The sequence below is a fragment of the Saccopteryx leptura genome, chromosome 3 (genome assembly GCF_036850995.1).
Source record: "Saccopteryx leptura isolate mSacLep1 chromosome 3, mSacLep1_pri_phased_curated, whole genome shotgun sequence".
NCBI lineage: Eukaryota > Metazoa > Chordata > Mammalia > Chiroptera > Emballonuridae > Saccopteryx > Saccopteryx leptura.
The window spans coordinates 352,220,682-352,237,394 of NC_089505.1; the positions used below are offsets into that span (position 1 = coordinate 352,220,682).

Genomic DNA, 16,713 nt, shown 5'->3' on the forward strand with positions numbered 1-16,713 from the left:
GAGAGCTGCCATCTACCTGTCCAAATTGATTCTTCCCACTTTCTCAAACTGTTTTCTATCCCACAAGGTTAGACAGTAACAATGGACTCCTTTGTCACCTGGTTTTGAGTTAGATTCAGCCAATGAGCTAACTAATGGTCAGACAAAGGAAAATGAGTAAGGCTGGAGTATTTCTTTTTTTCTTTGCTAGTTCCTTCCTTGTGGAGTCACTGTGCTTTGGCCATATCATGTGATCAAAGGCTGCAACTCCATCACTTGGTCTTTTCCATATAACTCTCTTTGGCTCCAGTTTCAATAACCACTTCCTCCATTGTCCCTTCAGGGCAATGTGGTTATACCCCACACACACCCTTTCTACAGCCCTTAGTGACTGTGCACTATCTCTAGGGTTTCCTACTCAACTATCTCTTTGTAAATAGTCCCTTTGTGCAAGTCTCTTTAAATTACCAATTTTGAGTGCGTCAGTTTTTCTGACTAATACATAGAGGTTAAGCTGTTTATTTTGTCATTGTTGGGTATTTGTTTTCTCAGCCTCCCGTTTGTCTAGTAGTGGTTAGGTGATTCAGTTCTATCCAATGTGATATAAGGGATCATCAAATACAGACTTGGGAATGGCTTTACCATGTGATAGCAGCTTGTCCCTTTCACTCCCTTGTTAAAGTAGATGCCTGGGGCACATACATGCTGAGTGGAGTGACCAATCTGTGACCATAAAGCATCAATCTAAGGATAAGAGCTGGCACACAAATGAACATAAAGGGCACAAGGATGTCAAGAGCATGGGTCTGAGAACTTTTATAAACTGTTTAAAAAACAAAAAAAGCCAACACATCAGGGACCTAAGTTCTGAGAACAAATGTAAAAGTGAGATATAGTGGGTCTCAGTGACAGCAGGGAAATTTCCAAGCAGGCGCGGACAGAATGGGAAGGAGTGGGTGGTCAGAGATGGTTTCTCTTGCTGGCTTGTTCCGTCTCACTCATTTTCATCTTCTACATCTGCAGCCTGATTATTGACTGTCTTATATTGACTACACTTAGACTTCTTGTTAGGGACATGATGTGTGCCCTTAGGTTTAAACTTCTATTAATGAAGTTTTGTTCATCTGTAACCAGCTCATTTTTAGCTCAAGGAGTAATCTCTCTTTATTGCAAGTATGATCTCGCCATATTTCTGCTCAACAAATTCTAGTAGTTCAGTGTCATCTACAGAGTCATGCCCCAGCTTAATGTGCAACATCCGCATGCTTCTACCCTTGACTTCATCTCCACTTTGGCATCCTTCTCCTCACATGGAGACACCTCACCTTACACCACTGCCAGCTAATGACAGTGGGATTTTGGTGTTACTGTTGCTTTTTTCTCATTCCAGACCTTACTTTCTACTAACTTCCAGTTTAACTTGAGGAAGGCCTCAAATTAAAACTGTACCAAGAAATTCGCCTACTATAAGAATAGGGTTCCGATAATGAGTTACCAAAAAGTATTACATATATTCAGTATAATTTCAATAGAATTTAAAAAGTCCAGTAATGGATGTGTAAATGGGTTCAACTAGAATACAGAATATGGTTACATTCACACTGGTGCTGTACAATAGAAATGAATAGTGAGCAATATGTGTAATTTTTATTTTCTAGTAGCTACATTTAAAAGTGCACAGAAGCATTTAAAATTCATTTTAATAACATATTTAATTTCCTACCATGAAATATAATTTTAATATTTAACCAATATAAAATGATTAATGAGATATTCTTGAATTATTTTTCAGTGTTAAGGTTTGCAATTTGATGTGTCCTTTACTCTTTCAGATAATCCCAATGTGGCTATTACCCACATTTCAAGGGCTCAATAGCCACATGTGGCTAGTTACTATCATCTTGGATAGTGCAGATCTAAACAAACAGGGCAATTAGGAGGACAACAGTGCCCAGTACATAACTGTGAATTATTTATATTTGATTTCAGAATGCCAGCCAGACCTTGCAAAGTATTGTGTTGCCCTCCTTAGAAAGCCATCCAACAGGATGTACTTAGCACTCTGCTCTGAGCTACTGGAGGTGAAGAAGACCTAAAGTGCCTGATCAGACGGTGGCACAGTGGATAGAACGTCAGACTGGGATGTGGAGGAGCGCAGGCTCATCTGGCTTGAGCAAAAAGCTCACCAGCTTAGACCCAAGGTCTTTGGCTCGAGCAAGGGGTTACTCGGTCTGCTGAATGCCCGCGGTCAAGGCACATATGAGAAAGCAGTCAATGAACAACTAAGGTGTCACAACGAAAAACTGATGATTGATGCTTCTCATCTCTCTCCGTTCCTGTCTGTCTGTCCCTATTTATCCTTCTCTCTGACACTCTGTTTCTGTAAAAAAAAAAAAAAAGAAGAAAAAAAGAAAGACCTAAAGTGAGGGTAACCAAGCTGGGGAACAAGTGAAGGTTTTTTGGTAGCTTTGTCCTTTACATTGTTGACTTACAGGTGCCTGGGCGACAACTGACCAGTGTGGTCAGAATGGTAAATTTAAGATTAGATGGTGCTCGTTTGCATTTAGGTTGAGGCCATGGGAGTGGATGAGATCTACTAAGGAAAGAGTGCAGAGGCACAAAAGAAGAAGGTCGATGGTGAGTCTCCGGGGCACATAACCACTTAACATTAGAGAATGAGAGGACTATGAGAATAGTGCTCATGACGATAGAAAGAACCAGGAAAAACTAGCTTCTCAGAAGCCAAGAGTCTCAGTTGCAAAATTACTTTCTTCTTGGAAAGCCGAATTAATTTGGAGTCATTTCTCAATTCATGTACATAGGTTCCACCAAAAATTCACCCTTTCAAAACATTTTATTTAGGAACTTACAATGACCTATTTGTTCTCAGGTTCCCATTTCACACAGAACCCCTTCTGAATCTTTATCACTGTCTTTTAGCCTCCTACCTACTACTTTTATGTTGTCCTATCACTGGCTGATCTTTCCTCCCACTTCAAAAAAAAAAGGACAGAAACCTTCAGGCTGGAAGCCCACTCCTTCCTCAACATCTTCCCACACACAAATGACTTCCATCCATCTTCATCCTTCCTTTGTTGGAGTTTGGAAGTGCCTAATAAATAACACCACTGTTCTCCCATTGCCTGCACCCCACCACAATTTGAAACTAATTGAGATAAATACAGAAGTCAGGCCGAGTACAAAAATCATCTCAATTCGTGGTTAAACTGTTGGGGACTGTGGCTTAGGACTGTGGCCAACTGGGCTTGAAGCCCCCATCTAACTATCATATTTTCTTTTTCATTTGTCGTCAGGTTTCTAAAAATCATCTTTACTTCCTCAGCCCCCACACACTTCTCAATTTAAGGCCATGTGGTCTCTGATCCAATGATTCTGGTGACCCTCTGTTTACAGATGTTCCCAATTCTGTTCCTGGTGCTAAACCCCGGGGACATTTGCTAGCCCTCATCTCACATGACCACTGAAGGTTTCATTCTCCTGGCCACTCCCTCTCTTCATGCAAACCTCTTCTAATTTCTCCTTCAAACTCTCTTGGATGTTTTTTATCAGGCTACTTTCTCTCTCCCTCCCTTCGTCCCTCCCTCCCTCCCTCCCTCCCTCCTTCCCTCCCTCCTTCCTTCCCTCCCTCCTTCTCTTATTCCTTTCCTTCCTCTAACAATCTGGTAAATATTTGCATTTCTTGGGGATTCATCTTCTGCTCGCTTTTATTCTATTGTATTCACTTCTTTCTTCACATACGCTCCTTGAGTCATCACCTCTAACCTGGAGGTTTTGATCACATGACACCCTACTTCCCAGACTTCAGTATTACCTATCCTAAATACATTCTCCAGAGTGATCTTTCTGAAAACCAGTTGTGATTGTGCTTAAAAGTTTTGGTTTTTTTTGGCCTGACCAGGTGTTGGCGCAGTGGATAGAGCATCGGACTGGGATGTGGAGGACCCAAGTTCAAGACGCTGAGGTCGCCAGCTTGAGCGTGGGTTCATCTGGTGGAGCAAAGCTCACCAACTTGGACCCAAGGTCTCTGGCTTGAGCAAGGGGTTACTTGGTCTGCTGAAAGCCCACGGTCAAAGCACATATGAAAAAGCAATCAATGAACAACTAAGGTGTTGCAACAAAAAACTGATGATTGATGCTTCTCATCTCTCTCCATTCCTGTCTGCTGTCTGTCCCTATCCATCCCTCTCTCTGACTCTTGCTCTGTCTCTGTAAAAAAAAAAAAAAAAAAAGTTTCCTTTGGCTCCTGCTGCAAATACTTATGCCCTACTCTGCCCCTCCTGGTTTTTTTGTTTCTTAATGTGGTAGAATGCAAACTAGCACAACACAGTGGCTAATCTCTAATTCTCTCTCACCTATTACTAAGAGAAGAGGAGTGGTTTATTTACCTCTCTGCTGAATTTTGGCAAAGGAACAGTTTTGAAAGAATCAGAACCTTCTGAATCCTCACCTGACTTTGAAGCAGGTACATTGCAAGCTGCTATCCTACCAATAGTAAGGCACTGCCCTGCGGGAGAGTCCGCCATTTTGGAAGAAGCTTGGTGCAGGAGAGTACTGTGAGACCATAGATCTAGGTCATGTTCTGAAGACCTAGCTTTGGTCAGTAATAAAAATAACAATTTCATTGCCATTTTCCCCACTCCTTTTTTTTTTTTTTTTCCTGAAGCTGGAAACGGGGAGGCAGTCAGACAGACTCCTGCATGCGCCCGACCAGGATCCACCCGGCACGCCCACCAGGGGGTGATGCTCTGCCCATCTGGGGCATCGCTCTGTCGTGACCAGAGCCATTCTAGCGCCTGGGGCAAAGGCCAAGGAGCCATCCCCAGCGCCCCGGCCATCCTTTTGCTCCAATGGAGCTTTGGCTGCGGGAGGGGAAGAGAGAGACAGAGAGGAAGGAGGGGGGGGTGGAGAAGCAGATGGGCGCTTCTCCTGTGTGCCCTGGCCAGGAATCGAACCCGGGACTCCCGCACGCCAGGCCGATGCTCTACCACTGAGCCAACCAGCCAGGGCCTCCATTTTCCCCACTCCTAACTCTTAATAGGTTGATTACTTTGATAGGTAAGCTTTACCTCTATCTGTAGGAAATAAAAACAAATAGAGAACACTGAGGGAAATTCTTATTTCCCATTACTCGGGTGTCCAAGGGGAGAAACTTCCTTTACACATGACTTTCAGTGTTCCTCATTGTCCACGGAAGGAATGTTAATTTACTTACCCATCAGATGAGTTTGATAGGACAGACATGACCTAGACAATATTGCCCCTTCTAAGTCTTCAGGATCCACCTACCTGCAGAGAAGGAAACTTCTGGTCTGCTGACCTTCACACAGACAGAAGACTGTCCCTATGCAAATGGACTGCAGTTTGGGGTGTGTGCTTACCTCAGTAGAGTGTTAGTAAATCAACTTAGCCACACAAGTAAGTTTTTTATATAATTTCTCAATAATAAAACTGATATTTTGATTTTTCACTAATATCCATATATCTGTTTCAGATTCCAAGTTGATACAGAAAAGGAATGTTACTTATTGGGACTTTTCCAATACCTGAAATTTCCCACACCTTTACATTTCTTAACATAAAGTATGAGACCATCTTCTTTCCCCCTCATGATCTAAGACATAGGCTAATACACAGTTCAATATTTATTGGGCTCCTATTGGTTTACCACTGTGCTTGGTGTTAGAGAATGAAAATGAATGAGATGTGATCCAGGTTCTCTAGTTCACAGCTCCACAGTACAAGTCTGTCTTTCCAGTAATGGATACGGATATAGTTCTACAGAGCATTTCTTAAAAGACAACTGAAACTATAAAAAGGAACTCATCAAAAGCAGGACTCATTTAATTGTCATTGCCATGGCACCTACCTTGGTAAGGATGTGAGGGCAAGCACTGGTGTGAGCTGCAGAGTCACACAGCCAGGAAGAGGGGAGAAATGAGACAGAGAAAATGAGAATAAGATCTCCTTGGTAGAGCATGTCATAGTGTAGTTAATGTCAGAAATAAGATGATAAAAATGCATAGCCACTTGCTAGTGAGTCCCGCTAAGAAATATGTAGGCATTTATATTCAGTGCATGCCCATAACATAATCATCAGAACCATAGCAAGCTGCACACATCTTGTGGACTGACAGGATGAGACCATATTGATTATTTTAGCTATGGACCTAGAGCTACTTTATAGGACACAGAAAGATCCATGTCATCATTCTACAAGAAAAAGATGTTGGGAAAAGTGGAGAAAGAAACAAGTTCTGGTAATATAACCTAAAATTTCATCCTACCATTAAAACTGGGCCTCAAATAATATGGTGTTCCTAAAATCTAACAGATCTTTGTCTCAATGTTGTTCACTTAAAACCAGCGTGACACAGTTGGCGTGATATGGCTCAAACTCATCTTCAGGCTTTAAAACCAAAGACATTTTAAGAAGGAGAGAAGAACCCTGGGAAAAATGTACAAGGACTATTGCATTAAGTTAGATGGAGTTAATTCTCTTAATTCTCTTTGTACCTAATTTGCACAAATTCTAATTCACTCAATGAATTAAAGTAAATATAATCAAGACAGGTGATACAATTTTTTCTATGTTTTAAATTTTTAAAGTCCCATCTGTCACTAATTACACATTTATTTCATTATGCAGCACTACAAAAATAATTACTTGAAGTTTTTTGTTGACAATTTAGAGGTTTAAGTAAATACTAATTATTTTTATTATAACTGTGTATAAAATTAAATTATTCACCATTAGACATTTTTGGGGCTTCAAATAATTTTGTTAAGACCACATAAGGTAGCAATTATGTAATTAATCTCCAATCTAATAAGTCCATCTTATAAAATCTGAAGACTTTTTTTCCCTTTTCCTTTCTCCTTTTGTAGAAGCAAAGATTAAAAACTTTATGTGCATATTTCAGCTTTTTATAACAACATATCTGGCCTGTCCAGCCAACTTGTCTGCTCAGTCATCCTATCCATGTACCAATTAATTAACTCTCACAACTCTTATGGCCTTGACTTTAAAAAGATGTATCTAGATAACTGCAGTAATATCTACTTTAAGTAAATTATTTTAAAAATTATAAATCTCTTCCCCAAACTGCAACCAGAAGTTGCTGTGAGTTCCATTTGGAACTTGTGCTAATAATAATATTTTCTGGAATAATAACAACAGGTTTGGATTTAATTAAATATCTTGCTCACTGAAGCATCTGTTTTAAACATTAATGAATGGCAGCTCCTATGGGATATCCAAATGGAAGTGTTTTCACTCTGTAACACTATCCTAAAGTATGTTTTGGAATTTTCAAATAATTAGTTGGTCTTTGTTTTGAAAGACTTACCCAGAATAAAAAAGCAATTTTTTTCTTCAAATCATATTGATAGATGGAAGCCATTTAGGGAGAGACAATTAATCACAAAAGCAGTCTCTGAAAAGCTGTTATGCAATCCACAGTATTAAGAGTCAAGTTTTTCTTCATGTTCACACATAACTCCTATTATCGTTCATGAGAGTTATTCTCTTATCAAGGAAAGAACACATCCCTTCCTCATTAGGCTAAGCTGTTTTGGGCAGAAAGCCATTAAAAATAGTTGACATGTAGCTCCAAAGACTACAATGAACCTTGTAAGAATTGGAAGCCACCTTTGAAATAACTATTATTAACTTGGTTTGATTGGAAACATTATGTAAAGAGAAATTTTTTGAGTTCTCAGCTGCTCACTATTCAAAGGAAATCATATGAGTAAGACTTATTTGTAAAACAGCACAATTCTTATAAGACTTTATTAAAAATAAATTGCTAGGCTTAAGTTCCACAAGGACAATGATTAAGTGTTTCTTATAAATCAGTGTATCCTCCCACATAGACCAGTACCAGGTATAATAAGTATATACTAATATTTGTTGAACAAATGATTGAATAAGACTAGCATATTCTTTTCAATTCAGCAAGCATATATTAGATCATACTTAATGCTAGATCCCATTATCCCATTCGGGACATGAGATACAAAGCATATAGAGAGAGGAGAGGGGGAGAGATGTATTATGCTTCAAAGGGTTCACAATATTTCATACAACACTAACATACAACAAATTATTTATTATTTTGTTTCAATGCAATGATAAATTCATAGGGTACTATGGGAACACAGAACTTAGGGGAGATCATAGAAGGTGTGGTATATGATGTTTGAAACAATGTATTTGCAAGAAAATACTAAGCTTTTGTTGAAATTTATATTATTCAAACCAATTAAATTTATCTGTAACATAAAATGTTCTTAAGTATGATCCTCAGAATTAGCACCTTGATTTTGAAACATATATTTTCCAAAGAATGAATGAAGACTTCTTACAACTAACCAAAAAACAATTAAACAATGATGAACACTTTCAGAGCATGATAGGCTGATATCTTGGAGATAAAATGAAGAATATTATGCTATAATGCATATGCACTAAACTGAGGGTAGTCATAATGTTACGTATGGATTTCTTTAGTCAGACTTGGGAAATGTTTATGATTTATAATATCCTCTCACAGAAAAGACAATAATACATCAAATTTGATGTCACAGTTTTGAAAGCATTGGATGCTATCCTGATGTTCACAATTTTAAACAGTGGCAAGATTACCAATGTTGAACTCTCTGGCAAATACATTTTGAATAAGGTACCATGCTTTGAACTCTGACAGATTCTCATGGGGAGACTCAGGGGATTGCTTCCAAACTAATCCGAGTTCCTCATATACTGCTGGATTCACTGTGGTCAAGTGGTTCAGTGAGTTCCTTGAGGGAATGACTGATGTGTACATAAACCCTGTTTCATTATCTAGACAATAAAAGAATTGGATATGATCATCTGTAACATCACTACATGTTCATTGCTTTTCCCTTTCTTTTCTCCCAAATTTGAACTGGTAAGCAAGTTGGGTTCATTGAGTCTACCTCCCACATGCTCCAAAATTTCTTCTTTTCTTACTATACCCCATTAATCTTTGTATTTCCATGGCTAGTAACAGATTCAGACACATAATAGATGCCCAGTTCTGCCTGAATGAAGGAATAAACTTTATGTAGATGTAACTTATACATAAAAAAAAAACTTCATGAGTTTCTTTGAGTAATTCCATCTCTCATCACCAAGGATCATCTGCTCCACTTAAGAGAAAATTTTTTACATATAGCAATAAAGAATATGAACTTGATCATTTCATCCTCACAAGAACTAGGATACTATAAAAACGATAACAGTAGCATCTGACATTTATTGAGGGCTTGTTATAAGTCCAGTATCTTAATTAGATCATTTTATTTAATCCTCAAAATAATTATGATATAGAACTAAAGTTATCTCCATTTTATAAATGCAGAAACATAGACCTAGCGTCATTAAGTAACTTTCCCTAAGTCTCATAGCTGCCCCAAGATTTGAATACAGGGTGTTTGATTTCAGAACCAATACTTTTAGTAATAAAGAGAGTCTGTTTTGCTTGAGGTGTTAAATACACACACACATAAACACACACACACACACACACACACACACACATAGTCCCTATTGGGTAAGCTCCCTCACTCCCTCAGTGGCCATGTTTTGTAATTCATAGCACTTCCCTGTATGCCAAGATTATTGCACCAGAGGTTGATGCCTGGTCCAAGAGCAGCTAATATAGTCTGGCCAGAATCTACTAAAATTGCATAGTACTGGAGTTCTGACCTCCACGGCCAATACTGATTGATTGAATCAATAAATTTCTCTCATTTGGTGATAGTCGTATGGATAGAGATAGAGCTGTTGGCAAAGAAGGGCAAAAGTTGAAACCACACCGAGAAAGCAGACAGCAAAAAGGCCTGTTGCCAATCCAATCAATGAGCAAGCAGAGGAAAGGGTGGGGTAGCCAGTTGGCACTGGAACTAGAGCTGGAAAGATGTAGAGAGAAAAGCAGAAACACAGAAGGGCTGACTCATGGTGTTGATAAACTGTAAGAGAAAATATCAACAACATCCTTCTATAGGGGAGGCTATAGACAAGCAGAAACCTGGAGCAAAGATGGATCTCAAAGGATCTTTTAGTTGCTGAAGAAAGGGTTCCACGTTCAAGCCACAGGGAGACTGGTTTTCCTGTGTGGCTGGGCCGTATCACTGCTCTTTATGCCTGGATGGATGGCTTAGATACCTGTGGTCTTATAATTACCTCTATCCATTTCCAATTGTCACTGTTAACAAACTACTGCCAACTTAGTGACTTAAAACATAAATTTATTATCTTACAGGTCTGGAGGTCAGAAGGTCAAAGTAGACTTCAGTGGACTAAAATCAAGATGTCAGCAAGGCCATGTTCCTTCCACAGGCTCTAAGGAAGAATTTGTTTCTTGACCTTTCCAACTTCTAGAGACAATTCACATCATTGGCTCATAGCCTCTTCCTACTTCTTCAAAGCCAGAAATGTAGACTCTTCAAATCTCTCTGACTCTAATCCTAACTCTTCTGCCTCTCTCTTTTACCCTGTGATTAGATTGAACCTATGCTAAAAAATTAGAACAATCTCTCCAGCTCACGGTCAACTGATTAGCTTCCTTACTCTATTAAATTTCTTTTAATCTCCCTAATTAGGAGGTGGCCTTAATTTCCATTTGCTATGTAATATCACATAATCACAGTTTCTGCGGTTTAGAAAATGAACATTTTAGGGTGGAGGTGGCCATCATTGTGTCTATGCACCACCTGCATTCTTAACATAATCTTCATAATACGTGCTTGTGAAAACTTGAGATAGCTTCTGCTTTTTGCAACCAGAAGATATTTTGTTAGTTTGAGAGTTCGAGTAAGACTCCTATTGCAACTTAAAAAAGTCTTGAGATACAGGGTTCCAATTCCACATAGTTACTCATATTATTCTCCTACCTGGTTTGCTTTTTCTTCCTTCTGCCTTTCTCCTTGCCTTTTCCTAATCCTCTATTGTGAAAACCCAACTCACTCAGGACAAATACTATTATATAAGGCAGCATGAAATAGGTGGTAAGTAAGATGGGCAACAGAAGCAATGTGCCACGGAAACGCAGATTGGTTATATAGGACGCTCTTGGTCTATTTCACAAAGAAGAGGTAGAATTTAAGCTAGTTGCTGGTGGGACATTCATATGGAAAAGACCCATATCAGACAGATGGTTAACGGTAAAGCCAGAAGTTACATCTAGGTCTTCTGATTTCTATTCCATTTTTTTTACTAAGTGTTCCCATAATTATGATGGTTTGGATATACCAGGTGGCATCAGTGCATATTTGTTGAATGAAAAGAGTAAAAAAAACAACAGAATTAAACAAATGGATGAGTGAATAAACAGAAGACTATGACAGAAAGCTCAAACTACATGTAAAATATGGATTAAAGCAGGTACACTCTAATAAAAAGTGAGTGTGAGAGCTGGATTTGCATATAACATTTTTGTCTAGAAATAAGTTATCTAAACATAGGTATTTATTTCTTGTACCTCATCTTTTACCTATAAAATGGGGATAATAATTATTACCTAATTATTTTCTAACATTATTTCAAGTACAAAATAACATACCGTATGAAAGTACTTTTAAAGATGGAAAAAAAAAACCCATGTTATAAAGACAGATAGAACCTGACCAGTGGTGTTGCACTGGATAGAGCATTGACTTGAGATCAATGGCTCAAACTGGCTGAGAACCCAGGTTTGAAACCCCAAGGTCACCAGCTTGAGCACGGACTAATCCAGCTTGAGTATGGGATCATAGACATAGTCCCATGGTTGCTGGCTTGAACCCAAAGGTCACTGACTTGAAGCCCAAGGTTTCTGGCTTGAGCCCAAGGTCACTGACTTCAGCAAGGGTTCACTGGCTTGCCTGGAGCCCCCACTCAAAGCATATATGAGGAAGCTGTCAGTGAAAAACTAAAGTGATCCAACTATAACTTAATGTTTCTCATCGCTTTCCTTTTCTGTCTCTCTCTCAAAAATAAAATAAAATAGAATAACATAACATAAAATAAAATAAAATAGACAGGTGGGTAAGTATGTAAATAGATTATAGATAGATGATAGATAATACATTTTAAAATGTTCCATCATAATTATTAACATTAATTACATTTCATATTTATGTTGTCTCTTATGACATTAAAAGTACTTTCACAGTCCTGGCTGGTTGGCTCAGCAGCAGAGCATCAGCCCAGTGTGTGGAAGTCCTGGGTATAATTTCCCATTAGACCACACAGCAGAAGCGACCATCTGCTTCTCTACCCTTCCCGCCGACCCCATCCTCCTCCCACAGCAATGGCTCAAATGGTTCTGGTTCTAGCAAAGCTGGCTCCAGTACTGAGGATGGCTCTATGTCCTCGGCTGCAGGTGCTAAAATATCTAGCGTGGTTGCTGAGGAACAGAGCTACAACCCTCTTGGGCAGAGTTAGCGCCTAGTAGGGGCTTGCTGGGTGGATCCTGGTTGGGCACATGCAGGAGTCTGTCTTTGCCTCCCTGCCTCTCACTTAATTAAAAATTAAAAAGTACTTTCACATGTATTTCTTAATATAAATTCATTAAAGATAAATAAAAACAAATGTGAAAACTAAAAAACATGAAAATAAAGTTAGTTATTGGTTATTGTCACGAAAACTGATAGAGACTCACCAAGATTAGTGAGCTATATTTAAGAGGTCAGTCGAAGATCTTTTTAAGGAAATTTACCATCTGCATTAACAGAGCTTTTTAGAGGACTTAATCTTTTCCGTTAAGATTCATAACATTATTATACCCACTCTAATATCACAATAAATACCAATAACAGTATTTATTGATTACTTTCTAAATGCCAGACACAATGTTAATCACCGTATATTAATTCACATAATCTTTACAATAATCCTGTGAAGTAGGGACTATAATTACCACTTTACAGATGCTCTACTAAGTGGCCAAAATGAGTTGTGAATAAAAGCCTTTCTAGAGTACATGCTCTTTACCATTTTTCTATTAAGATATAATAATAATTAGTGCTATTGTTATCATGTTATCATTGTCATCATCATTATCAGTGTCACAAAAATAAGAATTAATTATAATTATATTGTCACTCATTATACACATGTTTTCTTTAATCCTACCAGGTATCTGCTGGAGTCATCTTATTTTATAAACAATTTAGTAGAGGTTCAAATAGGTTAAGAAGCTGTCCTAAGTCTCACAGCCAACAATTAATAGATTCAGGGGACAACTCAGTTCTGTCACTTCACCAGGCCAAGATACTTCTCAAAGTCCCACATCGCTTTCTTAGTTTCAGCGAATTTGTTTATTAGTTTTACCAAAGAGATGAATGTCAAATCTGTTGACCAGAGATTTGTCAATCTGGCTTTATGACTCTATTCCAGTGAATATTGAAATGTTTATTTTCTGAAATATTTCACAATTACACTGAAAATACTTAGAGCTTTATTAAGTGACAGATTAAAATTAATAGCTGGTATATTATCTTAAAGCATAATTTTGAGGGCTGATCTAATCAAGGGCAGCCAAGATAATTCTTTGATTTTCTATTTCTTTCACTAGGTATAACAGGTTCTGAAACTAGCATTAATCAAGTTTTCTTTATTTCTTGAAATAGTTATTGGTGGTCTTTCCTGCCCAGAATTAACACGAAAATCCTGTTTTGTCATGAAATAAATTATTTCTTTTTCCATAAATTAGTTACCACATTTATCTTCATAATCTGTGAACTAAAGTGGCATAGGTAACACATTACCTTTTTTGTAGTGTGACACTGATAATAGCTTAATTATAAAATGGATTGGTTTTGGTGTCAACTGAATTTGAATGAGAATTCTGTTCCATCATTCACTAGCCTCACACAAGTTATTTTATCTCTCTAAGCCCTGATGTTCCCTTTTATAAAGTAAACATCATCATGCTCACAGGATTATTGACATCATTGAAAATCATGATGGCTGTAAAATGCTCAGTACAGTCCATGACAAGTGCTAGACAGCCTGATCACTAAAATCTTATATGTAAATTCATTTCTTGAACTTTAATTTTATTAAGTTATTCTCCATATTCCTTGGTATTAAACTATTCTTCCTTTGTTCTTCCCATCTAATTAAATGACATCATCACCCAATTAAATGTTATCTAGAATTTAAGCTCTCTCAATCGCCTCCTTCTAGATATAATCCATCACAAACTGTAATTCTGCATTTAAAATGTAACTGATTCCGTTTACATGACTTTATCTCCATTGCTGTCACCAAACAAAACAACAATAAACTATCTAGATAACAATTTTAAATTCATAATATAAAAATTACACAGTGTGCCTAATATGTATTTTTTTCTAAGTAGTCAGAGATCTGAGAGCAATCTTTTATAGTTGCAACGTAAGTGTTTCAAAATTCAAACTTTAAAAGATATATATATATGTAAAACTAAATCTCTGATTTATATTATACATCAAACATTAGACATCTAGAATCCTGATTATAATCTATTTTATCTCATTTGAATGAAACTATATATACTATATTAATTTTAAACCCTTGACCTTAAATAAAGCAAGAACATTCAGTTGTATTGTTCTCAGTAGCCATGCCTTTTGTCTTTGAGCATCTATCAAGAGTACACTTAATTACTACAACATGGGCTGTACATATAAAGATTCAAAATGACTTACAGGTTTCTGAATAGAAAATCCAAATTCTACAATCAAAGGAAGCCAGCCTCAAACAATGGTTCATCCTTAATCTCAATCCCCAATTTTACAACTTCTTTATTTCCAGTAAAATTATGGGAGCTTCAGCTAAGGCAGACATGGTGTTTTTTTTACTGCTTTTCCTTGTTTTTGAATTCTCACAGATGCTCTGATTACCTTCAGCTTATTTACAGATATGAAAATCAAATTTAAATACATTTAAACAATTGTGAAACTCTTGTGAACACAAAATTTATAGCACCTTAAAATTTCTGACACTGTTCTTTCTGGAAGTTATAAGCCTAGAATAGTTAAAGTGGTAATGATATGAAAAATGTTCTATAACTAGAATAAAGTGATTATACAGATTATATAACATATTTTTAGGTAAAGCTTTATTACATAGAACTAGTCTTAGTAATAAAAGAGTTATGGTTTTTTATCAAATATCCCCACAAACTTCAAAGAAGTCTGTGTTGACTTTGTACAACATACCCTCATTTGTGGAATAATCTAGTACAACAAAAGCCTTAAACTAACCCAGTCACCAGAGTGTTTAAGCATCTGGAGGAGACAAAATTATACTTCATTTGAATCTTAACGGTTGCTTGCTGAAACTTGGATGGAAAGTCTAAAGATCTGGACTGAGCTTGTTTTGATCAAACAAGTTAGTTTATAAATTCGGTGGGAAATGATACAGGACAGAGAGCAGGAGGAGGAACTGAAGGAGAAAGTTCTGAAGGAGGTGTTTTCTGAAAGTTGCGAGTAGACATGGCTACAGATGTCATCTTCCTTGTTCCTTGTTTCTTTGCCATCAACCTCCACACCCTCTTGCTTTCTCCATGTCATTCCCTCTTGATTTTCATGCCTCTTTCTTTTCATATTTAGATTATTTTTCTTGAATCTTACCAGTTTTCTGATACTCTTAGGTTGGCTATTCTTTATTCCCTTAGTTAATTCATTTGTTTCTCTCTTTTAAATGCACCTGATTCACATGTGTTAAAAAGAAAGCTTTATCATCTTTGTTTTCTGGTAGAAAATTACATAAGAATTTTTTCTAGTTTTTGTTGTTGTTCTTCAAAATTAAAATCAAATGACGGCTTTGCAGATGCCGCCGCCAGAGCAGCCCTAGACAAGCCATGTTCAGCCCGACATATATTTTGCCGTAGCTGTCCACTGCAAGCCGCTGGGCTGCATCTCTTTCAGCTACTTGCAGACAAAGTTACAAAGACAGCAGAAAACTGTTGTACTCTGAGCACTGGGGAGGAAGGATTTGATTATAAAGGATCTTACTTTCACAGAATTATTCCAGGATTTATGTGCCACAGTGGTGACTTCACAAGCCCTAACGGCACGAATGGAAAGTCCATCTCTGGAGAGAATTTTGATGATGAGAATTTCATCCTGAAATATGTGGGTCCTGGAATCTTGTCCACAGCAAATGCTGGACCCAACAGAAACGGTTTCTAGTTTTTCATCTGCCCTACAAAGCTTGTGATTGGGTGGCAGGCATGTGATCTTCGGCCAGGTGAAAAATGGCACGGGTATTGTGGTAGCCATGGTGATTTGGATCCAGGAATGACAAAAGCAGGAAGAAGATCACCACTGCTGATTGTGGACAACTCTAATAATTTCATTTGTGTTTTATCTTAGCCATCAGACCATTCCTTCTGTGACTCAGGAGAACACCCCTTCACCCCCATCTGCTTGAAATGTTCTATAATCTCTGGGCTCTCGCCACATTTCATTGGGTTCCATATTCTCCTTAACCCCTCCAAGTCTAACTGGACTGCAGAGTTAAGTTGATGATTATGAAATAAAAACTAAACAAAAAAATCAGATGATATTTCTTACATACAGTCCTCCCCAGTTTTTCTCTGCATAAAATATGTGGTGTTCCTCCATAAAAATACAATCTTTGCACAAAATCTCCGGTTTCCATTTAAATTATTTTTCATGTTAAGTTGATGACCCCACCTTATTACGCTCCTCCAAAAT

At 37.7% G+C, this 16,713-nt stretch overlaps 1 pseudogene; it reads left to right on the forward strand.

The window, feature by feature from the left end:
- Positions 1-16,032: 16,032 nt before the first annotated feature.
- Positions 16,033-16,343, forward strand: LOC136398068 (peptidyl-prolyl cis-trans isomerase A-like; annotated as a pseudogene).
- Positions 16,344-16,713: the final 370 nt, after the last annotated feature.